This window comes from Triturus cristatus, chromosome 7, assembly GCF_964204655.1.
Source record: "Triturus cristatus chromosome 7, aTriCri1.1, whole genome shotgun sequence".
Taxonomy (NCBI): Eukaryota; Metazoa; Chordata; class Amphibia; order Caudata; family Salamandridae; genus Triturus; species Triturus cristatus.
The window spans coordinates 1,633,942,337-1,633,969,726 of NC_140590.1; the positions used below are offsets into that span (position 1 = coordinate 1,633,942,337).

General features: G+C 48.8%; 1 protein-coding gene across 1 annotated transcript in view; it reads right to left on the reverse strand.

Annotated features, from left to right (window-relative positions):
- Nucleotides 1–26,067, reverse strand: part of LKAAEAR1 (LKAAEAR motif containing 1) — a 128,432-nt gene extending 102,365 nt beyond the window's left edge. The window contains exon 1 of the mRNA XM_085619669.1: nucleotides 25,990–26,067. The gene's annotated coding sequence lies outside the window, so the exon portion shown is untranslated. The remainder of the gene's footprint in view (nucleotides 1–25,989) is intronic.
- Between the last annotated feature and the right edge of the window lie 1,323 nt (nucleotides 26,068–27,390).

Genomic DNA, 27,390 nt, shown 5'->3' on the forward strand with positions numbered 1-27,390 from the left:
GCGTAGGCTGGAGCGCGACAAGGAGTTCGCAGCGTAGCTCGCAAGGATGCTCATAACAACCGTTGCTGTGGTGGAACACGGGTTCTGCCAGGGAGCGTAACCAGTTGCCGAACTGCTCCCCGTGCGTGCAACATGAACGTGGGGGTCAGGGCCAGGGTCAAAAACTCGGGTGGGGACTAGAGTAAGAGGGGTGGGGGGGGGAAGCGGAGATCGTTCTGCGGCAGTGTGAGAGGAGATGGGAGCTGCCCAGCGGGGCGGAGCCGGGCCATGCGGGAGGCGCGTCGAGTGGCTGGTCGCGAGGGGGGGGAAGAGGAGGGGGGGGGGAGGGAGGGAGAGGGAGAGGGCCAGAGGGTCATCGGAGGGGGGGCCAAGGGTCCGCGGCGCTTGTGTTCGCAGTCTAGGATTGTCCGCTCGTGTGAGGGAGGTTTCCCTCCACGTCTAGTAAGGGGCATCTGCGCGGGGCGGAATGATTCTGGCTCCCTGGGTGTGCCCATGTCCCAGTAGTGCGCGCGCCCTCTCGAGCAGCAGCGGCAGCAAGCCCCGCGCGCGCGCCACAGCACACTACAGGGGATATCTGACAGTAGTAACCTGCCGCACAATATGCGAGACGCGCCAGGGGAATAAGCAGGCAGAGGGGGCCGGGAGCTATCCCCGCCAGGGTCTTAGGGATGTCGCCATCTAGCCAGTAGTGTATCGGTGCCCACTCAAGATTCAGGTTATTCCTCGGGTTCGACAGGCCGTCTGAAAGGTGGCAAGGAGGCCATCCCAAAGTTGGGCGATGGGGAACTTCCTGAGCCCCGCAGTTTCCTCACGTAGGAGCACTGCACTTTCCGCTTGCGCCCAGTTTACAAAGGAGGCCCTCCAGTGTCTGATGTGCGGGGGGGTCGTCGCCTTCCAATGCTTGGTGAGCAAGCGTTTGGCCGTTACAAGCCCCATGTCCCAGAAGCGCGCCTGCACCTTATTCGCTTTTGTGCGCTTGTATAGGCCCAAGATGCATGCCTCCCACGTGCGCGGCAGCCGTCCGTCCGCACCACGCCCCATCAGTGACAGCACGTCGCCCCAGTATGCCTGTACGCTAGCGCAATGCCAGAGCATATGCAAAAGGTCCACTCCTGGTGACGAGCACCGCGGGCAGGCGGCGTCCGTCCGCGAGAAATATCTATTAATCTTCTCAGGAGTGAGATACGCTCGCTGTAGTATGTAATATTGTATGAGTTTGAAGCGGGGGTTGCGTGGAACATTGGTCGGGCTGGCCAGTATCATCGCCCATTCTTTGTCTGTCCAGTCTCTGCCCCTGTCCGTCGCCCAGCGCTCCCTCAGTGCCAAAGTGGACAGCCGCGAATGCGCCAGTAGCGCCTGCGCCAGCCAGCGTATGACATGTGCGCCATTTCCCATAATATGCAGATATTGGATGAAGGTATGTGCCGGCGGCTCCACCGCCATGTCACCCCAAGAAGCCGAGAGCGACTGCATGAGGGAGGCATGCAGGAGGAACTGTCCTGCCGGGAGCGCCGTGCCCTCAGCCAGGGCGGCGAACGTCAGCAAGTCGCCATCCTCATACAGGTCACCTAGCGTATCTACTCCTGCCTGCTCCCATCCTGCCAAGTGGGCCTCCGTGAGTGGTCCCGTCGGGCCAGGCATGCCCAATAGTGGTAACTCTGGGGCGTACGGTATGGTCGCGCGCGTAAGGCGAAGGCACCGCTGGAAACACCTGCGCGCCACCGCCAGGTAAACCTGGGAGGGGCAGGGCGCACGAGTCAGCGGATGGAACAGTGTGTGGACTTACGTCCGCGTCCAGGCAGCCGCGTGTGAGGTAGTGTCCTCTAGTTGCTTGCCGCTCAGCCACCCCGCCACCCATTGCATCTGCGCCGTTAGATAATATAACTCCATATTGGGGACCGCTAAGCCCCCAGAGTCTGTGGGCATGTACAATTTGGCCAGCGCTACACGCGGCCTCCCCTTGTTCCAGATGAGGCTGCGCAGCAGTACCTCCAGGTCGCGGAATAATTTGGCGGGTACATACAAGGGCAGGTTTGCAAAATAGTACAATAGGCGGGGCAGCACTATCATTTTAGTCAGTGCCACCCGACTAGGTACGTTGAGGGGCAGGGTGTTCCAGTAGCCAAACTGCGTACGCACAGATGTGATCGCTCTGAGAAGATTTCCGTCTAAGACGTCCGCCGGGGCTCTGTAGATCCTAATCCCCAGGTAGCGGAAAGTGGTGGGGTGCCACTGCAGTCTGTCCCCTCCCAGTCGGACGTCGCACTCAGGTGTCTCCGGTCCAAAGGGGTAGGCTCCCGACTTGGCCCAGTTGACCCTCAGGCCCGATACTGCCTCGAAGGTGCGGAATACGTCAGCGAGGGAGGCAGGGATGGCGGCCATGTCTCTGACGTACAACAGCAGGTCATCTGCATATAGAGATACCGTGTGCAAGCCATCCGGCAATGGGATTCCCCATTCCAGTCCGTGTGTCCTAAGTGTCGCGGCCAGGGGCTCCATTGCCAGTGCAAACAGCAACGGCGACAACGGGCAGCCTTGGCGGGTGCCCCTGCGGACCCGGATGGCGTCCGAGAGGATGCGGCCCGTGCGGACCCGGACGGTCGGTTCGTTGTAAAGTAGGGCGAGCATGGCGTTATAGCCCCCCCCCAGCCGATATTTCTCTGTTACTGCTCTCAGGTACGGCCACTCAACGGAGTCGAAGGCTTTCTCCAAGTCCAGTATCAGGCATCCCGCCCTTGGCCACTGTTGCGTGGCGTATTCCTGTACCCGGAAGAGCCTGCGGATGTTGTAGGAGGTATGGCGTGTGGGGACAAATCCATTTTGGTCCCGGTGCACAAGAGCGGGCACATGAGGGGCCAACCTCCTAGCCAACGCAGAAGCAAGGATTTTATAGTCCGTGTTTAGCAGAGCCAATGGGCGGTAAGAGCCCACTCGCGTGCCGTCCCTGCCTGGCTTGAGTATAGAGACCAGTGTGGCCTCATTCAGCGTCGGGGGCAAAGCAGCTCCCTCCGCCGCCGCTGCAGACATTCGCAGGAGCTCCGGGATGAGGATGTCCGAGCCAGCCTTGTAGAATTCAGCCGGTAGCCCGTCCGGGCCCGGGGTTTTCCCGTTGGAGAGCTGAAAGATGGCCTCTCTAAGCTCGTCCGCCTCCAGCGGAGCGCCGAGTTCGTCTTGTTGTGCAATAGTCAATTGCGGCATCGGCAGAGGGGAGAGATAGTCTGTGATATCAGTGTAAGGGACCGCGAGTCGGGAGCGGTACAATGCGTTATAGTGGACAGTGAAAGTGTCATGGATGCCAGTTTGTGTGTACACCAGTTCCCCCCCCTCGCCCTGTATGGCCGTCACTGGTGCGGAGCGGGCGTCCCGCGAAATCAGCCACGCTAAAAGTTTGCCTGGTCTGTCACCAAGGCGGTGGGTTCTCGCCGAGTGCGCAGCATAGTTGACATTACGAAGTCGCTCCAATAGGCGCGCATGTTCCGCGTGGGCATCATGCAGTGGGCCCCCGTCTCCCTCCGCAGCCTCCCCCTCCCGCGCAAGCAAGTTCGACTCTAGCCTGGTAAGGTCTCTCTCCAGCTGATGTCGTATCTGCCCCTGAGTGTGCAGGCAGTGGCCTCGTATCACGACCTTGAAGGCATCCCACTCCACCCTCGAGTCAGTCGCTGTGCCGGTGTTATCCTCGAAGTATTGCGCGGCGCGCTCGAGTAGGGCAGCGCGGAAAACCGCATCTAGTAGCAGCGCTGGTTGCAGGCGCCATGTGGGGACAGGGGGGTGTGGGCGGGCCCAGGCTATGGACATGAAGTGTGGATTGTGGTCCGAGTGTGTGCGGCCCATATATTGTGCGTCCGTCACATGAGGTAGGAGGTCTGTGGATGCCATGAAACGGTCGAGGCGGACATGTAAGTCGTGAGCGCCAGAGTAATAGGAGTACGTCCGCGTCCCTGGGTTGCGCTGCCGCCAGACGTCTTGTAAGTCCCATTGCGCGGCCCATTCCAGCAGCGCCTTCGTGGCTCCCCTGGTAGGGGCGTTAGCTGGGGGCGGGAAGGAGCGATCCAGCGTGGTGTCTAAGGTGCAGTTATAGTCGCCCCCTATGATCCATGAAGTGTCATGCCAAGTTGCCATAGTCGATGACAGCCGCGCCAGGAAGCCAGCCTGTTCAACGTTTGGGGAGTAGAGGGACATCAGTGTGATAAATTGGCCATCTAGCCTGCCTTGCGCAGCCGTGTATCTGCCCTCACTGTCTATCGCAGTGTCTGTGGCCTCCCACGGGGTCCCTGGGCGAATCCATATCAGTGTTCCGCGAGCAAATGAGGAGTATTCCGTAGCGTACAGCTGCCCCCGCCATCGACGATGGAGCGCCCTCACCTCTGCCCCGTTCAGATGGGTTTCCTGGAGCAGCGCTACGTTAACCTTGTGCCGCTTTAGGTACGAATAGATATGATAGCGCCTAGCCGGTGTGTGCATCCCCCTGACATTCCAGGTGCATATTTGTGTGCTAGCCATAGTGGTCCTGTGTGTGGGGGTCTCCCCCAGCCCCCAAGTGCACATCCCCCATCTCAAGGGTCCCCCAGGGCCAGCAATCCGCTCCCACCGTGCAGCTAAAACGGGTGGTGTGCGCGCAGTGTCGTGATCTCCAGCAGGGTAAGGGGAGAGGGAAGAAAGATTGCATAAAAAGCCTGAACATGGCAACTAAAAGAAAATTTGTAGAATACCAAAAGGTCGGCTGTACAACAGGTCGCCGTCCAAACACTCAAGCGAGCTTACGAACTATACAGTCTCGGGGGGTGGGTAATGTATCTTCTGAGCAGCAATGGAAACAGTGCAGTTTTGGAAGCGCCCCGCGTGCTGCCCGGGTGTTGCATATATGCTGCTGTCGGCCGGCAGACGTCTGAGGGCTATAGTGCAAGGCCGTAGCAGCTGTGTGCCCGGCCATCAGGCCAGCGGGGGCTGGAGCGCCCGCGGAGGAGGGGGGGGGCACAGGCATGTCCCTTCTCAAGTCACGCCAGTGGCAACAAGCCGACCATGTGGCACCAAAGGGCGTCTCTACATGTCTGTAAATCGGGTGTGCAGGCCGAGTGGTCATAAGTAGAAAATGTACTCACAGTGTCCAACTCCGTGGGTGGATCCCTCGTAGTGCCAGCGGCGGAGGCGCCAGGGCCCTCCAGCAAGTTCAGGCTCACGAGGGGCCACCCAACAGGGATTTCGGCAGGTCAGCGGGTCGCGTCAAGCGGCAGCCCATCACCAGGGCGCCTCAGCCGAAGAGGTCCGCCGTTTGCGGTGTGACCTCCGGGGGCCCCCCAGAGTCTTGTGTGTCCGGGATGCCATAGATCGCCTCGTCGTCCATTGAGTGTACTGTCGGGCTGGCGTCCGGCCGAGCCGACGACGCCGGGGAGTTGCTGATCTCTGCCACCCTGCGCAGGGCATCCCGCTGCTCCTGTTGAACGAGGTCTGCTGGCGGGGAGCGGCTCGCCGTCCCTCCGGCCGGCGGCGGCATGGGCGTCCTGTGGCGGCGCCGTCGTCTTGATCCCCTCGTTCTCTCCATCGCGCCTGCTCCCGTCGTCCGCCGCGGTGCGTCCGGCATTCCGCCATCAAGCCAGGCCTCCGCTTCCTCGGGGCTCGTAAAGAAGTGGGTTTTGTCGTGCGCCACCACCCGTAGTTTGGCCGGGAAGAGTAGCGAATATTGGAGGGCCGCTTCGCGCAGTCTTCGTTTGATCGTTAGGAAAGAGTGTCGCTGCCTCTGTACTCGCGCCGTGTAGTCGGGGAAGAACATCACTGTTGCATTGTCAATGGTAACTTCCCCTAAGGTTCTGGCTCCTCGCAGGATGGCATCACGGTCTCTATAATTGAGTACTCGAAGGAGAAATGGCCTAGGGTTAGAGCCCGGAGGAGGTGGTTTCGCGGGCACGCGGTGGGCCCTTTCCACCACGAAGTGCGGGGAAAGTGTGTTATCTGGTAGTAGGCCTCGTAGCCAGTCCTCCACCTTGCGGACAGGATTCGCCCCTTCCCATCTCTCCGGAATGCCTACCAGGCGGACATTGTTCCTTCGTGCCCGGCCTTCCGCGTCCTCAGCCCTTCCTTCTAACAGTTCCACCCGATGCAGAAGGTCTTGCACTCTCGTTTCTGTCCGTTTCGTCGCCGGCTCGACCGCTGCCATGGCGCCTTCCAGCGCGGTGGTGCGCGTTTGCAGCTTTTTGTGGTCGGCTCTGAGGTGCGTTAGGTCGATTGCCACACTGTCTATTCGGGTCTCCAGGGAGGTGCGTGTCTGCTGCAGCGATTCCTCCATCCTCTCCATGGCCGCCAGGACGCTGTCCAATTTCGCCGTTACGTGGTCAGCATCCATCGCGGGTGTCGTTTTCTCGTGCCGTCCCCTCTCCGCTGCAGCTCCCGGTCCGGAGCGAGTTCGCGCCCCTCTAGGCATGGAGCCGGCGGCGTGTGCAAGATGTCCCCTCCCGTCGTCGAGGGGTAGGGGGGCCGTTGCCGCGCAGCAGGGCAGTTCCGCTCCGTTGATGCCCCACTCCGATGAAGGGGAGCGGCGCTTCGTCCTGTCTCACTGCCTCAGCCAGCCAGGCCGCGCCGCCATCGCCACGTGTCCAGGGGTCCCAACTAGTGAGGGGGTCCGGTCGCAGCTGGAGCAACGCTCAGTGTCTCCCTCCAGTCCGCAGGGCACTTCTGCGCCCCTCCTCCCGCGTCGCCTCTCACCCCAGCCTGTGGCGCAGGGATCACGCCATGTGTGCGTCCAGAAGGCCCAAGTCGGCGCTCCCACAGCGGCTCCAGGGCCCACGGGCTGCAGCAACGTGCGTCAGCGCGTCGTGTTGTAGAATCGCTGACTCCAAAGGTGAAAGCCGTCTCGGCACGTCCACTGCCCTGGCAGCGTGCGGGGGGGGGGGGGAGAAGCTAGGGCCGTGCGCGCTCTCTCAGTTCCAGGGGCCTCCTCCGCTGCTCCTCCAGTGTACCCCCAGTTCACGTGGGACGCGACGATTACCTTTGGCGTGCAGCCTGTTGTCGCTGGGGTCCAGGCACACGGCTCACCCCGAGTCCGGGCGTCGCCAGTAGTGCAGTCTCGCGTTCTCGGGGGGTGTCCCCAGTTCGTCGCTGCCCCCCCCTTGGCTCCGCAGGGGGGTCCCCAGACGAGTCTAGTCGCGGCGTTCGCTTCACCAGGCCACCACTCAGCGTCGCAGCAGCTCCCTCTCAGGTTGCCGCGATGGGCCCAGGGGAAGAGGCAGCGCCTCGGGCTTGCGTAACCGCGAGCCGCGGCCGCGCGTCCAGCAGAGCGGCCGCAGTCCCGCCTGTAGGGTCGGCGCGGTTCTCCACCGCCGATTCTCTGCAAAGTTGGCCAGGTGACGGAGAAGGCTCCGTAGAGGGTCCGCCGGCCAGAACGAGCAGTACTCAGGAGCGTTGTGGCGGAGAAACGACCCGGGGCAGGAGGGCTCGAGCGGGAGCTCTACCCGGGCACGTCCGCTTCCATCGCGTGCTTAGCCACGCCCCACCTCTCTCATTCTAAGGTATGGAGCTGACTTGAACCTAAGGAAATTCTTGGCATACAAAATACTAACTTAAGCTCAGACCAACTATAGCTTAAATCAGCACCTACTTCCTACCTTGCACTACATTCAAGTTAGGTACACTGGGGTAGAATTATTTAGAAGCACCAGATAAGTATCCACTTTTAGCCTGTGTATTTATGTATATGTATATAGATATAGGTCATAGCTAAAAGATAATGCTGTTGCAGTTTTACTTCTTACTGCTGACGCTGTGCATATTATATCTTGCTAACTGTCTAATGACCGTGACAGCTCATATCTCTTACACGAGAACTAAGACTGTTCAATAAATCCTTTTTATTGAAAACGCCCGTCTTCCTTTTTTCTGTGTAACTCTGAAGAAACTAAGCATGCACGTTTGACTAAGTGAAACTGTTATCTATTGTTTTCAAGATTCTGAGACACGTTCCGATTCTGAAAGGAAAAAAAAGTTGTCATTTTTATGTGGTTGTCAGAAACGAATCCCTTCTTGTTCATTCGAGAAGTTTCTAGTGACCTCTGAGTTAGCTGGCACACAAGTAATTAAGTTTAATATACTTGATAGGAGCATACTGACCTCAGTCCTATGCACAGAACTATAGTGTATATTATTCCAATGCACAGAGCCTATAAGGGAAATAGGAACTACACTACAGTTTTACCTTAATTCCATTCCATGACACAAAAACTTTTCAACTTCTCAGCTGTCAATCGAGGACCATTGTTGCTCAACATGGATTTAGGAATACCTTTGCTCAAAACCCTTTCAAGGAAGGAGATAACTGTCTTCGAATCCATTTTATGATAAACATCAATTTCCAGCCACTTAGAATACATGTCCAAAAGAACAATTATATACTTGGGTACCCCCCTAGAATCTAAAATAGGCATCAGAACATCTATACTTAGATCTTCTCAAGGATTATCTGGGTTCTTCCTACATTGCAAGGAAAGTCTGAAAACCGAGAGTGATTTATCAAACTTAGTACAATATTCGAGGAACCTTACGTACTTCTCCTTATCAGAATCTATACTCGGCTACCAACACAAGACTTCACTCTTCTTTTAGATTTCACTATGCTCAAATGTCTTTCATGCTCAAAAGCCTAATCCTGAGACACTGAGATGGTGGTACAATCCTATTTCCTCACAAGATGAAACCTTCATCACCTACAGACAACTCATCTTTAAGTTGCCAAATCGTCTTACAATCTTCCGTCACACTGTTCTTACTGGGCCAACCACTAGTAATGTACTTTCTTTCATTTTTCAATGTGATATTAGTCCCATAACCAGAGGCCCAATCTTCACCCAAAATTGCACTATTGTCACTATTCACCATAGCAACACTATAATCGTTCCACTCATTACATTTGAATTCAGACAATGGTAAAGGAGACCGCCTCAAGTAATTAACAACCTTATTCTTGTTTCCAGGCAAATAGTCTACATCATAAACAAAATTCAGGAGTCTTAAGGAACTTTCTCGGCTATGTGAGGTGTTGCTTTAATAGATCCAACCACTGTTAGAACTTTCACTAAGGGTTTGTGATCAGTGCATAAAGTAAATTTTGCACCCCATAAGTATTGTCTAAACCCTTCCATACTCCATACTGCTGCTAACATTTCCCTCTCAATTACTGAAAATTTCTCCTATGCCTATACGCAAAGCAAATGCTATGGTATGCTCTGAACCATCTGCTTGAACTTGAGTAAAAACACTATAAGCAGTCAAATCAAATCCCTGCAGAGTAACAGCTATGTAAATGTCTTTCTTGAAGCTCTCAACTTCTTTATGCAATGTCTCGTTCTAAGTGAACACCTGATGGTCCTTCAACAACTGTCTCAACTCGTAGGTTTTAACTACAACATTCCTTACAAATTTGGAATAGAACTTAGTGAACCCCAAAAAGGATCTAACTTCATCCATACTGGTGGGTGCTGGATCATTAGTAATAGCTTCACCTATGTTTTTCTTGGGAAAAATACCTTCTCAGTTCACATTTTGTCTCAAATATGTTACAGATTGTACTGCAAATTTACACTTCTTTATTTCTGCAGTTAAACCCTTGGCCGCTAGCCTTTCTAAAGCTGACCCATGTCTGTGATCATGCTAGACTCTCTGTCACATCCCATGATAAGGATGTTGTCCTGAAAGTATTTTACACCTTTGAGGTCTTTAAATTATGAGCGCATGAGGCTCTGGAATATGGCACCTGCTGAAGCCAGACCAAACGGCATATCCACAGATGTATAATTGCCATAACGGGTAATGAAAGATGTTAAACATCTACCGAAGAATGAAGAGGAATTTGGTGGTACACCAATGTTAAATTAATCATAGAAAACCACTAAATACTTCTGTTTTTTTCCCAAAAGCTCATTGACCTTGGAACGTGGACATTTATCCACTACAACATTTTTATTAAGATCCCTAAGGTCAACACTTAGGACCTTATTATGAGTTTGGTGGTCCTCCTGTGGCCCGCCACGGCAGTGTTCCACAGGAGGGACCGCCAAGCCTGTAGTGCGACTGCCTGCAGGATTACGATTGTAATCCTTGGTGAGCAGGTGGTGCTGCGGCGGTGTCATGGAGGTGTCTGTCTAAGGCTCATAAGAGAGCCTTAGACAGGCATTGCTGTGACAACGCCGAAGTATGGAATGCATCATGTTGTGCATTCCATACCATGCAGGAACTGGGGGTGCATTTCCAGGGAGGCACATGTGACCCCCTGCATGCATCCCAAGGCCCTGGAGTGGCAGAGGGCTCTGCTAGGGCTCCCTTAGTTGCCTCACCACCACCATTTTCATGGAGAGCTAGCCGCCATGGAAAGGATGGCAGTGAGGCCTCTTGTAATATACTTGGCAGGTGCTACAGCTGCACCACCAGCATATTACTCAGCCTGACTGCCATGCCGCGGGATCCTGGATCCTCGGCGGTCGCATCGGTCCTGTGGCGGTCCGACCACCACACATGTAATGAGGGCAGGCCCGCAGTGTGGCAGCGGTCGGACAACCACAACGGGTTTGGCGGTCCATAGGACCGCCAAACTGGTAATAAGCACCATAATCTTATTTTCCCATTTGATTTTCTAGCAACCACCAAGGGTGCCAACCATTCTGCACTATCAACAAATTCAATAATTCTGTCTCTCTCCAACCTGTCCAATTCCTTTGCAACATCATCTTCCACACACTAGAGTATTCCCCTTACCTTGTGACACACTGGCATTGCATTCTCCTTTAGCACAATATTATGTGAAAATCCACACAGCTTACCAACCGAACCTGAAAACACATTGGGGAACTGTTCCAGCAACTCATTCTCCATGTGTACCACAGGGTCTCCGATCAAAAACACTTGTTCTCTACTGTTCGGATCTATAGTAGTCCACCTGACATACAACCGAAGGACCTCTTTCTGACAATTTTCCTTTAGTACTTCTACCCTTAAATTCAAAAGTTACGTTTCTGTACCCAACAATAGGAATTATTTCTCCTGAATACGTGACCGGATGTATATTAGTTGGAGTCAGATCATTACCAAGAACTCCTACAAACTTTTCTTCCCACACGGAGCGCTGTACAATAATGTACAGTGGCCCAGACTCAGCTGCTGTTTTTATCTATACTCCCTCAATCTTCATTATGCACGTGGATTTGTTCTTAATAATAGTGTGGACATTCAAAACAGACAATTGATACTCAAAATGCCTTCAGCAGTCAACAATTCTTCCTGCTAAACTTGCTTCGGGTCAGAATTATCTATTGCACACTTCACTTGAACATTTCCCAATTTTTTCCAGCAAACTGACCAACAATTCCACAGTAAGAACATTTAGACTTATGTGCCGGACAATTTTTGTCTCAAGCTAAATGTCCTTTGTTACCACATCTGTAACAAGTAAAGTGTTTGTCAGTGCCTGATGGGTCACGCCGCTTATTACTGATAGATCCCTTGCTAGGCTGTTTTTTACCTCCACTTTGGAGGAATTCAGACACATTACATACGAAATCTGCCTCCATAATCCATAATTTATTTATCGCTGCCTGGGCACATCTCTTCAGCCTCCCTGGCTTTTGACAATGGCAGTTATTTCTTTCAGGGAATAATCCACACAAACCCAATACTTTTCCTGAATATTAGAATTATTAGTGTACATTATAATTTGATCCCGAATAAATTCTTCATGCAGTGGACCAAATTTACATGAAATTGCAAGTTTTTTAAGCACAGAAATGTAATCCTCCACAGTCTCTAAACTGCTTCGCCTTCGTTGGAAATAATTATATCTGTCAATGGTTGCACAAACTGCAGGTTGTTAATAACAGTCTAAATCCTCTCAGGCTTGCCTAAAAACATCACTGTCATCATCCGCCCAGGGTTCCTTTTCCATTTGCCCATAGATTCGCAGCCCTTCAGGACCCAAACTATCTAATAACATTTTCTTTTACCTTGTGGTAGTAAATTCATCAGGGCTCTCTTCTTCAATGGCAGAAATATAATTGAGAAAATACACCTTCCACTCCGACCATTTCACTTGCGATTGCAAAGATGAGGACGAAACCGTAACCGAGAAGTGAATGAAAACATTAGGGCACACATAGCCGAGTACAGATTAGGTGTGTGTGTCACCGCTAGGCACACTAATATTGAAAATACAAGTACAAAGTCAAGGTTACACAGGTATGCATGTCACCATTAAACATGGAAGATAGCAGTGAGGTGTGCATGCACAGGTGCGCATGTCACTGTCAACACACAAAGTATCAGTTAGGTGCCACTTCACAAAGCAAAAATATCAAAGCTGTAATATGGTGTGAGTGTCACAGTCAAGACACACAGCATCAGCCGCAATATGATGCAAATCCAGCACTAACTTCCCACTGACAAGGTGTTGTGGCCAATCCAAAAAGGCCACGATGCGATGTGCATTACAAAAAACACATAAATCCAATCTGAAATGGCCACCCTGCATGCTACGTCACACGTAGGCGTGCAAAACACCGGCAGCGTCAAGGAACGGGGCGCGTGGCACAGCACTCGAGGCAACAGTTTGTAGTGGGAGGAGTCCACAAATTGTAAGAACAAGGGGAACCTGAAATAATATCACCAATGTCTTCGACTACCCCCAGGACAACACCGCCGAGAAAAAGCTTCTTCTTCATCACCACGATCAGTGGTCTCCACACCACAATCCTGCAGTGTTACCCACGAGTCAACCACACTGTTGCCAGGCTAGGTAAGCCCGTCATCGCCAAATTGTAAGAACATGCAAAGGCAGGTGTGGTGTTAACTCCGATTTAATATCAGAGCAAGCATTCGTACATCTTTATCGATCCAGTTCCTCTCCATTCAGATCCCCTCAGCACGTCCCCGCATTAAATCATGCCAACTGGCAGGTCAAAACACCACAGTGTTGTTTAAATTATGAGGTGAGTCGAGCCCAGAATGAGCACCCAAAACTAGACCATCAATAGCATGCTAGAGGCCTTACAGTGACTGTTAAGAACACACATCATGCAAGTACCAATATGCTAAAGATTAGGATATCACAAGTCACAAATAGATACCCCATACACATGATCTAACAGTACACTTGCGTACATATCCAACCTATACAATAAAGTTTAGTATCATTGTGCTCAAAATAGCACACTTTAACAGGACACCATGCACTGACTATCATACAACATAACATAATATTACAAAATTCCCATATCCAAAACTAATGAATATGAGTTCCATTCTAAAAGATGAATAAGCAAATTTGTAAAGCCCTCCTTCAAACTTTAACAAGGTTTGCCGGGAACACACTAAGCAGTGAGAAAAATGCCAGCCTTTTTTGTGATGATTGATCAAAAGATATGAGATAATTATACAATTTCAAGTACTTATTTGTCCAAACAAAAGCTAGACAACCACAGCTAGTATTGGCAAAACAATCAATTTCATTATGTTGATGAGGTCAGGAAAACACAGTTGGCACTGGCTAAACTTGGCACTAGGTCACATGGAAGACAGTGATGTGAGGTAGGCTTGTTCTGACAATCGTTTTTGCCAAATGTACTACAGTTGGCATGAGTTATGTCCCAAAGGACTTTTTCAAGGCTGTGAAAATATGACACAAGGCAGAAGCAATAGGTGAAGTTGCAAGAAGTTGCTGGATATAAAACATAAAAAATGGAAGTACAAGAGGACCCAAAGGTGTTCCACAACAAGAACAGAAGGTGGTCCAAGGTGAAAACAGGATAATCTTAGTTTTAGTGCAAAGTAGTGATTGAGGGTACACCACTGAAGTTGTGAATCCCAAGTGAGAGTTGTGATAAGAGAAGATTGAAAAATATTCATATGTGGGATGCAGATTGAAAGGGATGGGCTCAGAGTGAGTGGGTAAGGCAGGCCATACCACCAATGTGTTAGTAGGGATCAGGAAACAGTGCAGGAACAGAATGTGCATCAGTGCATCAAACAGCGCCTTGAGACCCTCACGGCTGAGTAGCACGCTTTATAAACCCCTGGTTGATTGATTGATTGATAGCTACCTTATGATGAGTTAAAGGTGGGTAGTAACACCCAGTTCTTGTGTATAAATAGTCGACTGTAGGAGAGATATATCATGGAGTATAATAAGTATGAGGGGGCAGGCTTGGATAATGTAAACCCCAAAAGCATGAGTTAAAGTATTGTCCATGGTTGTGGGTGCTGACATTGATAATGTGACAGCATATCATTACAAATAAATTACGTAGTGTCCAGCCAGCTATGTTTGGAATTAGAAGACCTTTGTACACAGAACCAGTCAAGAGCAATGGTATGATAGCCTATTTAACCGAAAATGCCAGATATAAAATAGGTACATATTGGAAGGCTATTGTTGCGGCCATTATAATGTAATATCAAGCCAAGTAAACTAAAAAATAACTTAGACAACCAAGCGAGTAAATGGGTCGTGAAGGTATGACTTACTCATATCATGAGACCCATAGGTGCTATGCATCACCTGAGCAGACTTAATCGAAACACCAATCATAAGATGGGAACAGAATAACGTGATAATACTGCAGTTGTAGTGTTCAGAGATTTAAGAGGGTTAATATACATTTATTGGATAGGAGAGACCAAATTAGTTCTAATTGCTGTTGGCAACTCGAAAGTTTTGGGGTTAGGTACTCGCAAACATTTTCCCTGGGGCTGAAAAGTATGGTCTGTGGTGTGTCCGAGGGCCACATTGTTGTTAGAAGGGTAGGAATGGGCTTTAGGAAGTGCAGGAGTGTGGTATAAGGTGGGCGTAAGGGAAGCAAAGCACGTAGATGGTGTGGAGAGTGAGTCATGCTGTTAGTTTGAGGGTTTCATCCCACGCTGTGATCTAAACTAAGCCTCTAGAAGAATCATAGATTTGACAATATGAGTTATGATGTATCTGAATCAATATCCCTCTACCACACCTTAGGGTAAAACTACTTCACTTGCTAATCCTACCTAGGGTAAGTCAAGTGTAAAAAGAAAGTAACTTCATTACTAAATTGGAATGAAAAAAATAATTTACACAATATGAAACCAGAAACACTGGGCTCAATCCGGATTCCCCACTTGACCAAATTGTGTGATCCTAGGCCACTTTTTTATTTCTTCATCATCACACATAAAAGCACCTTGAAATAGAGGAATTCGGTATGTAAGCTGTACAAAAACTTCCCCTGTGTTTGATTTAATAGACTATAATGTTGTCAATTTATAATAACAACCCAGGCCACCCAGAAGGTGCACATAACAAATGACTGGCTGTTTGATTCACTGTTGGCATCATTGTCAGGTTGGGAGATGGCATTAAGGTTTCTAAGTTCATGTTTAAAACTATTACCTTTAAAACATAATTCTCAATGCACTGATATATTCTAATGTATTAAGGTGAAACACTTCTGCATGCTAATGAAATACACTTTTTTGAATTTCTACGAGTTTATCATATTTGTATACATTTATTGCAGGTTGTCTTTAAAAAAAAAGTATGTGTTACTAAAGTTAAGTGGTGTAGGACACCTTGCATGCTTATTTTCTTTTACTTAAATTAGTGTATAACTAATTGCCTCTCGTGCCTTGGCACAGCCACCATGCATCTGCCGTAGTCATAGCGGAAGGCACTTTTTCTCCCACCATACCACCAATTCCTGGAACTCCCCCCCCTCCGCCTCCTAAAATCACCCTCGCTGATGGACTTCAGAAAGAGACTCAAGACCTGGCTCTTCGACTAAGCCCAGCAACCCAGTGCCTGGATACCCTCACGGCGATAGCCACGCTTTACAAATACCAACTGATAGATTATTTGATTGAATGTCTGTTTATTTAACATCCTTCTGAATGTTGGTGCTCTCTCATGTAAACAGCTGCCTGGTGCTTCTGTTCACCAGGGGGACACATGTGAAGGTCTGAAGGCCACAAGCGGTCCCCGGGCCATATTTGAATATTGCTGTTTTGGAGGGTGAACGTATAGCTATGGGGAAGAAGGAAACAAATAGTAACAATTGTTATGGATTAACTGAAAGGTATGTGATGTCACTTAAAAAGAAATAAGCCATGTAATATAGTAATTAACGAAACTGGCTACAGGCATGATAACTTATTGTCTGCCCGTGAGGCGCAAAAATAGTAACACTGCAACATCCCTCTTACTGTCGGTCATTGGTGTAAGTAATCGTAAGGGAGAAAGAGTCCATTAAAGTTGCTACACAAAATCATGATATTACTGTGTGGCCATGGAGCAAGGGGAATTTTCCAATTGCATTAGGGTAAATGCAGACATAAAGAACTTTAAAATGGTAATTGTGATAAAGACCCTAAACTGATAGGAAAGCAAAAAGGTGCTCTGCAAGTGTTCGTTAATTGAGAACTTAAATGCTGGTAGGTACAGAGGAATTAAGAAGTAACCATTGACATATGTGGAAAGGTTCATGGAGTCATTCTAATTAACATATTAAAGACAGTTGTCCCATGCATGCCCTCATCCCAACCGCAGTTGCGTAGAAACAGATACAAATAACTATAAAATTGGTAACTATTATCACTACCATACGCTTCCTTGAAAGTGAAGGACTACCTGGATAAATACATTATTTATAAACATGAATATTAAAAGTACGAGAGGAATTTGTGAATAGCCGTTGACTTGAGAAGATAAGATTCATGCCGTCTTTGTGAAAGACTTAGTAGTTAATTGTAAACACCCGTCAGATGGTAATGGCCTGAGGCAGATATCAAGTATGTTCCAATATTTAAAGATTAAAAATAAAGAATATAAGAATTAACCTGTTGACCAGAGCTGTTACAATAAACAGATACGGTTTGAAGGGCAATTGTTGCAAATTGTGGCGAGGCTCATGGCAGCCATTTAAGTTAGAAGATTTAGAAAAGGGACAGGTAGTCATCTGAGGCAATGCCACAGGTGCCATATTATATGTGTCACGACCCCCTCATGTTCCCTCTCGGTCATGACCCCTCCTGTGCCCTCTCTGCACAACATCTTCACGCGTCCCCTGCGTAGTGGCCTAGCGCGCAGGGCTTGTGTTATATTGCCCCTGTGGCACTTTATGCCACCCTATAATACCATGACTGATGTTCCCCACGATCCATAATTCCATTGCGCTTGAATCCGTGCAAGCTTCCCACTGAATCCCGTGAGCCAATAGCAAGTCTTGCTCTTGCTGTTACTAAGGCCTTGGTGTTGTTTTCCATTATCCATGTTCAAGTGAAAATGATACATTTGTTTCCTGTTATTTGGTTCTGATTGCCAAGTTTCACCTGCCCTTCCTGAAAGGTCAAAGTGAGTGTAATAACTTGTGTTTTCTTCAAGGGTGTGAGAACCTTCCAGACAGCCATGTGCCTCACATAGCACACGTGATCTAGCTACATTCATTGAGCCTTTGAGAGGGTATATAAACCCCGCCCAGCCCCAAGTCGTGGCTTGGCCTCACTCTCTGCAGAGCAATCTACAGCCTTTCTCACTCACCTGAAGAATCTAGCCGGAATCGAGAAGCACTCCTTCAAGTCCATGTGAACCAGTGGTTCTCAGGGCACCAACTCCCTTGACTCTTCCTCACCTCACCTCTCCCTCCTGTACAGCTACTCCAGACCCCCTGTGACTCCTTCACTCAAAGCCTCGAGATCTTCTTCGAACTTCAGTCAAGTGGAAGAACTAGGTTAAGTAAATGAGTTTGATCCCTGGCAGTGCAAGTAACTCCAACCTGTGTTCCGAGTTTGATCCCTAGGAGTGCAAGTAACTCCAATCTGTGTTCCGAGTTTATCCCTGGGAGTGCCACACTCCAATCTGTGATTTTGGTTATTCTGCTTTCATGCTATGCTGCTGATGAGACCTGTAAGTGTATGTCACTGAAATGAATGCATGGACATTGTATGTAGAGACCTGTTAGTGTACTGATGATAACTGCCTCCTCTTATTTCCAGTGTATTGTGTAACCCTGGGTGTAGGACTATGCTACGCTCGCATAGGTTGCGCAATTGCGCGCTACGCGAATTGCATGTAGCACAGTGCAAAAACATGTAGCGTAGCGGGCATTTTTTGCTTGCTCGCGGTCCTCAACATCAAGTTGGCGACCGCGAGTGAGCAAAATACCATCCCGGCGAGACTTTTTCCTCGTTCGCGATCAGCAACATCAAGTTGCCGATCACGAGCGTGGAAAATAAGCCTCCTGGCGAGATTTTCAACGCGGGGAGGTCAGGTTTCTCATTGCGAGTGGTCGTGTAAGCTCGCGATGAGAAACTACCAGTCCACGATGAGAAAGCTGCCGCTCGAGTACAAATCTACTCGAGCAGCAGAAAACGACCGCTTGCACTGTGCAAGATGCGGTTTGCAAAGATTGCACAGTGCGGACAAGCATCCGTCAGTGTGCAATCAGTGCGAACAGCATTTTGCACAGTGCACTACACAGTTCGCGTAGCAACGCGTTGCTTGCGTAGTGCGAAGTGAACTTTGCGTAGCTGCGCGTAGCGCTACTAAGCAACCCACGCCCAAGGTTAGTATTGTGTCATTGCAAAACCAGAGCTTCTATTCAAGTGCACATCTACCTTACAAACGCAGAAGGTCTCAGAAGTGACAAAACCTGTTACTCAGTGTCGCACAGCCACTGGGTAGATTCAATAACGCACGTCTCTCTTTTCTTATTTTATCCCAACCCCTCTTTCCCCCAGGGGCTGTGTGTGATCCAAAGAGTTTGTTCCCTTGATCTTGTGTGGCTCTGAGAGGGATAGGAGGTCCAGCATTGGCCCCAGTGTCGTCTCCATGGCTGGGGCCTGATGAGTGCATGACAATACAAGTGAATATCGAATAGTTAAAGGTGATATTACTCTACTACAGGTTAAAATGATAAAAAATGTACTAATAAATGGTAAGCACCCTACCAAGCTCCCAACCAACCGTGTTCATGTTATGAGTGATCGTCTGCCCCATCCCTCTAGATTCACTATGGTAGCAGAGTGTAGTCTGTTTTACCACCCTATCCAATATTTCCATTATGTACCCTTACTGGGTTGCCTTAAATTGAGTTACTTTAAAATGAGATGTGTGGTTGATGGTCTCCACTGGTATCATTGTAAACCCTCCATCAAACACCTAGAATATTCACTCACAATGTATTGAATTTGATACATTCACCTAAGATAGGAACACGCCCATTGACACTACTGAATGCACATCTTCATTAACTGAATCACATGCTATTCAGTGGTGGAAAGATGGAACAGGGTCAACCATTTGGATAGTCACCCCATGGATACTAAAACTTCTGAATCCAAACCAGAAGGAACGGGACACATGTTATAGTGCCCAGAGAATTACTTATTTTTCAGCAAAGGTATTCAGAACCAGGATAACTAATTGTACAGAGTGATCAACTAATTCCTGGCCTTTGTGAACATGAAGAATGGTGCTTATTTTGCTGTTTTCTGGCCTCGGATAAAAAAAGATAGCAGTGTGGTTTGAGGACTAGAATCTCGGTATATAATAGTTGCTCAAAAAAGGCAAAGAGGCGATGTCACAGCACTTTAGAGAGTTATTAACAAGCACTGGCAAAGGTAATAGGTATGGTGTTTGCATAACGTGTGAATCAACCAAGCACATGCCACCATGCATCAAAAGAATTGGCTTTGCAAGCACTGACAAAAGTATGCGAAAATGGGTTACTACAGAAAAAAGAGTTGCATTCTTTTTTGTTGCTTGCATATATTTTTTCTGCAGATATGTTTGTTAGTGTTGGCTCTCTAGTGTGGATTGGCTGCTTACAACTCCTTTGTATGGTAAAATCCTTCCATCATGCGCTCCGTTGGAAGCAGAAGGACACACTCTAAAGGTAGCAGAAAAGTTGTGATACTAAAATTGTTCTGTAGGCTGATCCAATATATGATTGTCAATGTCTTAAGCCAATGTCTCAAGGATCTGGAGCTAAATAAGCCAATGATTCAAGGGAGCTGACTGAAAGCCCCTTAAAGTAAGTCGAAAAAGCAATATATTTACCATGAATGCCACAAGTGCATCATTAGCAGCTCTCCTCGGTGGATGCACCAAGTTGCTTGGTGGGAAAACGTCATTGGAGGATTAAACTATTCTCTTTAGATTGCTTAAGCATGGGGGCGGCAGACTAAGAGGTGGCTGTGGTACTCGCAGTATCTTCAGCTTACATTACATGCAGTTCAGAATGCCATGGTCAAATGCACGTTTTGCAGCCTAGTGCAATAATAGCAGTTGTGCATTGACAATGGAATGGCCTTGCTAGCATGAGAATTGTACTGCAAAACAGCACGAATTAAGATCTCACCCATCCTGCACAGTGGGCCAACTTGGTGGGAAATTGCCTACATCCGGTCCCTCAAATTGACGGTATCTACATACCTGCTAACTCACACGGTGCCACCATGTGACACATGATATCGGCTCCCATGGCAGTGGAATTTATACATATATAATAATGCATGGCCTCAGTAGCTTCAATCCAGAAGAAGGCCAACAAGGCTTGTTAGACTTGGCATCTTTTGGCGTGTTTTCCCTGAGTTTTTTGCTTTTTGACCTCCCGGTTTCGACTCCATTAGTGCTGGCTTAGTGTTTCTGCGCACTTTTCTCACTGCTGATCAGTGGTAAAGTGCAAGTGCTCCTGTGGTAAAATGTGTTATGGATTGGTGTTTCCAGGATTGGCCTGTTTGCACTGCGTGTGCCAGGGCCTGTAAATCAAATGCCGTTGGTGGGCTGAAGGCAATTATCGATGTTTGGGCAACACAAGGGAAATAGTTAAAGATATTAATCTCGAGTTGTGACATGACCCATGAGATTATTTAGTTCGCTTCAGCCTAGCATACAGGCAGGATTCTTGAATTTCTCTATGTCCGCCTGTTGTTCATTTTTTGTTCTGTACACACGGACTGTTTTCCTCCAATATACAGGAGGCCTATGAGAATATGAATGGTGTTCTTACTCTAAATACTTGTATATTCATGTTATGTTTCGTCACTGTTAAGGTCTTGCGATTTGTTTATATTTTACGTATTTTTGAATGTATTGAGGTCATAAGGAAACATTGGGTTCACCTCTCTTTGTCATGATGAAATGTTCTTCTCTTTGTCATGATGAAATGTTTGCTTTAAAAAAAATGTGATAAATGATTGCATTTAATGTGAATTAAACCACATGCACTAAGAACTGATTGTGTAGGTTCAGTGAAGTGATTGTGCAATATCCTATCTGTTCACTTGTTTGTTTTTGCTTGTTGGTGGGCTGCAGCACTGGATTGTGCCACCCACACAAACGGCCCGTAAAAGGTAACTCGAGCCTGCCATCGCAGAGCCCGTGTGCGGTCTGGTACCCCCATGTCAACTGGCAAGTGCCCACACTTGCCAATCCCACACCTTCCCTTTTCTTACATGTTCGCCACCCCTAAGGTAGGCCCAAGGTACCCTTGTGGGCCGGGTGCAGTGTATGTGAAAGGTAGGACATGCCCTGGTGTGTGTGTGTGTGGGATGTCCTGGTGGCGAATTATGGCCCATTTCGTTTTTCGCTATTGCAAGGCTACCTGCTCCCCATAGGACAGAATGGGGAGTTTGTTTATAACATCTTATAAACATAACTGGCCCAGGGAATTAGGTAGGAAATTAAAGTTTAGTATGCCTGCCACTGAGCCGCTGTTCGCACCGCGACCTGTGGGCACCGTACTCCGCACCGCCTTGCTTCACGATGACACCTTGGTATCCCCGCTGCTGCCGCTCCCTGCCGAAATCGACGCCTCTGCTTACACCATGGTTCGATGGCACCGCTCGTAAAGTTACACGGTGCACCGCCCTCATCCCGCAGCACAGCCTTGGCCTACCGACGCCGGCGCCATCGACTCCAGTTCGTCAGCCGACGACAGCGCTTCAGCAACGACGACGCCGCTGCATGCACCACGACCTGCCAGCACCGCAATGAGCACCGCATTCACTTCACACCGCGACCCTGGTCTCACCGACGAGGCCATCTGATGCCACCACCGAGCCACTGCTCGCATTGTGACCTGAGGGCACCGCACAGCTGCACTTCGCACCGCAGCACCCAACACAGGCACTCCTGACTTCAACAGAGAGGAGTTCGATCTGCAACACGTGTGACTTCGAGGGCCCCGACGACTCCTGCACCGACCTCCGGAACCGACACCTGCGGACGCCGTGCTTTCGGAAGCTCAACGAGAGGTCGCCGATGCCCTGCATTTCTAAAAGGTACTGTTTGCGGGTCTTCCCGACACCGTAGCTCGCCCGCGATGCTGCGGTCAGCCAGAACTGTTTGTATTTGTTTGCTCATGACGCCGTGATAGCCCTGGACGGAGGTATCGACATCGAGGAACTATTTTTCAAGCATATTTTGATAACCGAAGATTTTTAAGTATTGTATTATGGATTTTTTATCGTTTTTGGTCTTGTCTTAAGTATATAAAAATATTGGATATTTTTCTTAACTGGTGTGGTGTCCTTTTGTAGTGCTTACACTGTATTACTGTTGGTTATGTGCAAATGATTTACACACTGCCTCTAAAATAAGCCTGACTGCTTGTGCCAAGATATCAAGGGGGTGAGCAGGGGTTATTTTAGGAGTGTAACTCCCTCATCCTGATTAGAGTGGTGGTTTCTGCCCGACTTTGGCACATGCCCTAGCCGACCAAAAATCCCATTTCTAACAAGGCTCCTCTACCTTCATAGAATGGCTAAGTATAGATTCCCACCTGGATAAATTCAGGCAGCATGAAATGCCAGGTGCGCCATTTCTATCTGGTCAAAAGCAAAATAAGGCTGACATCACTAGTGGAAGATTTATTTTGTTCATAGACCCATAGTTTCTCATAATCTCTGTTAATCTGCAGCAAATGCCTCAGCTAAGAAGGAGCTGGTGGTAATACATAATGACCCACTGTCTAGACAGCAAGGTGTAGGTATGGTCCAGCTTGTTTTCATTTACTATTCCAGACTGTTAACCATAGCCACCAAGTATGGTCGGTCTGAGGAGTATCGAGTAAGGCTGGGAATAATGTCATAGAATATGTCATCAGATACTGCAGTCCACTGATGGTGCTTTCTAGAATTATGCCAACAGATTCTGTAGCTCACTGATAGTGCTTTCTAGTAGCATTCCTCAGCACTGAGGCACCCAAAATAGTACCCTCACAGTTTCCCACGGCTGCTAGTGAGTGGAAGCTGCAAAGAGCATTTCCCCACGGGGTTATTTATTCTGTTTCCAGAGTGTGCTTGAAAGCCAGCAAATATATTGGCAAGCTCCACAGCTAACCAGGGGCTGGCTAGTGTTTGGTTCCCCAGTGATTTTCAATTATAACCTGAATTGCTTTTTTGGCAGGCACAGGGTGGAAGCTCAAGATGGAACCGTTGTCATTAAGGGGCACATTACGATGGCGGTCGGGACAAGCGTCTGACCACCATTGCCGACGGCAGCGGACCACTGACAAGACATCAGCAGCCCTACCGCCCAATTACAATGTTCTCGCTGGGCAGAAAAGTGTTCAATAACACTGGGGCTTCTGCTGTAGCCCTGGCTGCAGTTCAAGCCGCAGTGTTATTGATAACTTTCTGCACATTCATGCATCGTGTGCCAGGCACCTTGCCTGGCACACGGTGCATGAATGTGCGTGGAGGCACTATATATGCCCCCAGGGCCACATTAAAGTGGCCCACGAGGGACAGGGGCCCTGCGTGGGGCCTCCAAGGTCCCTTTCCAGCTACCTTTTCATGGCGGTGGGACCACCATGAACAGGCAGTCGGAAAGGGAAATTGTGATCCTGACGGCGGTGCCTGAGCAGACACCACCTCCATTCTGGATTACAATTCCGACCGCCACCCTGTCAGGATCAGTAGATCCTGTCAGAGGCGGCAGTCTCCCCACCAATAATCAAGGGTCTGACCACATGCATTGTAATGCAGCGGTAGGCCTGAAGGGCTGTCTGTTGGTGGGACCGCCACCGATGGCCTGTTGGTGGCAGTCCCACCGGCATCCTAATGATGCCCTAAGTCTCAAGATGGCACTTGATACTGGGACAGTTCCAGTCCTGGTTGGGTTCAAGATCCAGGTTGAGGCACATTATGTATGGGGGAAATTTTACATTTTTGATTTACACCTCTGCAGTTTCCACATTGTATACTGGGTATTGGAAGTATATTAGTCCTGGATCTTCTCGTTTACTCCTTTTGTGGGTGTTTCAGGTGAGCACGGGGATTGTTAGAAAGAAGGATCACCTGCTGGTGGTCCAGGTATTCTAGCAATGTGTTGCCCATCGTTTATGTTTCCATGGGATGTGGCAAATTTGGTCACTGGTACCTCAGGCAGGGACAGTTCGTTAAGCAGTTTCCTGGTAACTGGTTTTGTAAATATGCAATTCATCTTTATCGTGATGTCACATTCAGTAATGTATAATTCTTTGGTATACATATATTTGCTGGCTGTTGGTTCCTGCCACCTGGGGGGGCGGGGGGGGGGGGCGTAACCAGAAACATGTGTGAATTCTCAATTCAATAGTAAATGTTATGATATATTTAAATCTTTCTCTGTATATTGGACATGTTTAAAAATGCAATGTGTGAATTGTTAAGTAAAATCAATATACGTTCTACCAGGAATACCAATGAACCTGTTGCTGATCCTTATTTGTCTTGCTAAGCATGTGATTGGGTTTGGGTAGGAAAAGGCCATTGCGGGTGAGTATACTATTCTCGGGTGCTAATGGGAAGGACTAAAACATGGGACTCAGTATAGTTGCTGAGAAGCATATGCCCCCATTTCAGACAACTAGGGAGAAGCATGAGATCAGGAAGAAATCCAGATAAAAAAAATATGTGCATATCTAAAAGTGTCTTGCTCTGTGTTAGGCGTTCATCTTACAGCAAATTTCAGACCCTTACTAGTATACATCCCTTACATTCACAAAACAGAACCAGCGGTAGAGCCTTCTCTACACATAACATAAGAAGGCCAGCTACTTCAGAAACAGTCACTGTACAGGAGCTTCAATCTTGGTAGCGAGAGAGGGCTGCGGACTAGCAACAAACTCCAGCATTACAGTTTGCATAATACAAATGCATTGCTTTGAATCTCTATATATTACTTTCCTCAAATAAAACAATAGGTAAATTGAGCTGCGTGACGTACATACAGTAAGATGCACGACAAGACAGTATGTAGCTTGTCAGAGTGTTTAAGCGTATATAATTTGCTTGTTCCCTATAGGGCCTGCTGGGGAACGCCCCGCTGCCTCTGTTTTTTAGGTACAATACTGCCACATGTCGGCCAGCGCACACAATCCAAGTGTTACACTAACATCAGTAACAGGCGTCATAACATATCCGACAGCTACAATTATCGGTAAAATATCTATTATCCTTTCCCTTGGAGACCCCCTTACCGCGGAGGACGCTTGTACATTCGATCAGAGAACCTCTGTCTCTTTCCCATCTTGTCTTCTCTCGTTTAGGGAATTGTTTCCTCTTCTCTAGGTTGCCATCTACCCCTCCCATCACTATTCTACTAACCTCCCATCACCATTGTACTGCCCATCTCATTATTATCGTGCAGTCCGTTTTCTCAGGGACTCCCGTCCCTTCTTAGAGCTGCCTCTGGTTACTCTTTCGTGCCCCCAATTAGTTAGTGGAGACGGCTATCCCCAGAGTGTCCTCCTTTTATTCCATGAGACAGTTTACCCTTCTTCGGGAACCTCCTGCAATCAATGTAGTCAGGGGTCTCGCCTCCCTTCCGTCAGGTGTTTTTGCGCCCTCTCATTGCCTTGTTTCCCATGTACTGAGTCACTTGTTATCTCAACAGAGGGTCTCCAGTCACTATATTATGCTGCTATTTGTCCCTTCAGTCTTGTTCCTTCCATCAGGGGCGTCTTATCCCAGCAACCTAGGGTCACCTGGGCCGCCTGTCGTATTTCTTCTTACCTTTTGCTCTTCCTGCTCTGAGAGGCCATCTTGTTATACATTAGTTACCGTGGTTACCGCGTCCCTAGCAACAGCAGCCACGTTCGTCACGCAAGTGTGCGTCATGACTCATCGCGTTGTTTACTTTATGGCAAGTAGTTGAAACAGAGCACACGAACTGGGAGTCTTCCGAGCAAACCGCTATCATTACGAGACTACACCAGGGCTTTTTGTGGTATGAACAATATAGGGGAGTGTAGTCTCTAAAAGGGGCGTAGCCAGGCGAGTAGCTTACTTTTGTGCAGCGGGGCCCAGAGGGCTGAAGGGCCCACTGAATCCTGATTACTTGCTGTATTTCACAGTTGGAACAGGCACCCGGGGTCTCATTTTCTGCTTTCACAGGGCCCAAGACACTGGCTACACATCTGGGCGTGGTCTCTGCAGCGTAACTATTAATCGTTTCCAGAGGCTTGGCTTAAGTAATTAACGGGCATGGCTTAACCTGTAGTTTAAAAACAATTACTATCGACACATATGTGACCACTTCTCTGTATGCTCTGCAGAGGGGCCAGGGATTGGATGTGCATATATTTTGCACACCTTTATGACTCACTGACTGGCAGTGGAAGTTAGACTAAACTCCAACCGTGGCCGTTATAAACATCCACCCACAATCAACTCACAAATACCTACATATGACCAAGTTCACGCTGCAAATGATACCAGATTCGTATGCGACACAAAAAAAAACAGGAAAAGAACATGGGCGTCCGCAGAAATTTTTCCAGGGGGGGGCGAACCTGGCAAATGAAGGGGCGTGGCTAATGCTAATCAATAGGGGCGGGGCTAAAATGGCAGACAATCAGGATCGGGTAATGTTCAGGCCAACCTGAGAAAAACAAGCATTGGCATAGCCAATAGGTCTCGCCTTTGGGACCTTATGACTGACTCACTGACTGAAGAACTTATATAGCGCACTTTTGCCAAGGCGTCTTGGCGCTGGGTAAGTATGATGCCGGCAGTATAAGTATTTAGTTCTGCAGCAGGTCCCAAAGGCGAGACCAATTGGCTATGCCAAAGCTTGTTGTTATATCTGGGCATGTTGAGAGGCTAGGGGACTGGGTCTCGATGTCGGGTTGGGAGCACAGCAATGACCTACTCAATTTGAATGCGTAGGTAATACACCCGGAGGGGTGAAATGAAAGATTCACTACCAGGAATAACAGGAAGGTAGAAAGTTAGGCTGGTTAGAAAGGTAAGGCGGCGTAGAGGCAGGCATGGTGGTGAGGGGAGAAACAGATGCATGCTAGGAGAGCGCTGTGAGGGAGTGAGGCGAAATGGGAAGAGGCACTGAAGGTGGGTTGGGTAAAGATCGTAGTGAGGCAAACAGAAGGGTAGCAAGGGGTGAAGGGTAGACAAAGA